This window comes from Aptenodytes forsteri, unplaced genomic scaffold (assembly GCF_000699145.1).
Source record: "Aptenodytes forsteri isolate BGI_AS27 unplaced genomic scaffold, ASM69914v1 Scaffold66, whole genome shotgun sequence".
Taxonomy (NCBI): Eukaryota; Metazoa; Chordata; class Aves; order Sphenisciformes; family Spheniscidae; genus Aptenodytes; species Aptenodytes forsteri.
In genome coordinates this window covers 3,693,152-3,694,830 of record NW_008795131.1, presented here as the reverse complement: position 1 = coordinate 3,694,830, position 1,679 = coordinate 3,693,152, and the positions used below count along the sequence as shown (strand labels likewise).

Below are 1,679 nucleotides of genomic sequence, written 5' to 3'. Positions count from 1 at the left end.
GACTCGATGATCTTAGAGCTCTTTTCCAACCTCAATGATTCTATGATTCTATGAAATGGCAATCACTGCGCTGGGCAGCGATGCGTTAAATGTTCTGGCGGTTAAACACCGCTCCGCCGCTGTCAATACGGCGACGAATCGAAATCGTTATCAATAAATAAATATCACATAATAACACCCCTCCCCCCCCGGTTGATCTAACGATCTGCCCTTTGGTGAGCTTTGGCTGTCTGGTTGTGGGAGATGGCCAGTCCCCAGCCAGGCGCCTCTTGGGGCTGGGGCTGGTAGGGTTAACAGAAAACGCTGACAGACCGCTGGTGTTCGGAAGGAAAAAAATGGAGCCAGGTTCATCTCGCCTGAGTTACATTATCCATTTAAATAATTCATTTTAAGTATGTGCCGTTTAGTGCCATCCGTTTCCTTAAATGCCTGAATTTTAACTCGGACAAAAGAAATTCTCCCGGAGTTCTTCCATGTAAAGCAGCACAGAAGAGGGGTTTTACAGCAATAAACATAAAACACCGAGTATCGGGTTTGTTGATGTAATGGCACTTGCCCATTTCTTACATTAGTGGGCGAACCCATTTCTTACACAAAACACGCTCTTTCCTCACACCCGCCCAGGAGCAGATCGATGGGATTTTGTCCTCGGTTCGCTCAAGCCTTTTGAAATGCCGAAGCGATGACAACAAAGCAAACAAGCTGGAACTAAATTGCTGGGAACTCCAACCTGTGCCGGAAGGGCCGATTTTGTTCGGACTGTGCTTGCGTGCGTGTGTTTCATGGATGTGAGGACATTGTCACGGTACGGATTGTCGCACTGATGTAATACCACTGAGGGATATTTGAGCACACTTTAAAACCGGAAAGATGAGCTAATGTCACCGGGAGCTATTCCATCAAGGCTTCTAGATTGGTGACGGTGCAAGAGGAGAGAGAAGAAATTTAAGCATTGAGATTCTTCTAGACAATATCCCCTTATTACTAAGGATAAGCATTAATTTCTACTAGATTAACTATTCAGTAGCAAATTTCCTTTTTGGAGAGGGAGGGGGTAAGACCTTTTACAAAATACTTGGTCTTGACATTTTTATTTTGTTGGGGGGTTTTTTTGTTTGTTTTTTTTACAGGAAACTTCACTGCAACTCTGATACTGAAGAATTCAAGTGAGGTTTTCTTCTAAAGCAATTCACGTTTCAAAAGCCACGGACTCAAGCTCTATTTACAAGCAGAAATATGAAAAGTGTAGTCACAAACGTCTCACGAAAACATGTAACCCACCTACATCCTGCAGTTAAAATTACGACAGTAAACCAGTGCTGAGTGCCCCCCTTAATAAAGAGATTCATCAAATATTCAATGAGACAATTTGGCTGGCTGCCAGTGGGAAGGTAAAATCACATTTCCCCCACGCTGCTGACAAGTTTTTAGCCATTCAACTGTCTTCAAGAACATGCAAATAACACAAGAAGGACATGAACCCCAGCAGCCAAGGCGAGCGCAACAGGAGCCTGTTTCCGAACGCAGAGTAAACCCGGCTAACGGAGTTATTCTTATCTCCGAGCCAAACAGCTCTCCTGCTCCCATTTAGGGGCCAGGCAACCCGGGGACGCGCTCCGGCCCGCTTCGCGAAGGCGAGCTGCAAACCTCCGCGGCGCTGCGCCCCCTTCACCCGCCGC

General features: G+C 46.1%; 1 protein-coding gene across 1 annotated transcript in view; it reads right to left on the bottom strand.

Annotated features, from left to right (window-relative positions):
* Positions 1-1,679, bottom strand: part of ZNHIT3 (zinc finger HIT-type containing 3) — a 6,273-nt gene that overhangs the window by 2,097 nt on the left and 2,497 nt on the right. The window lies entirely within an intron of this gene.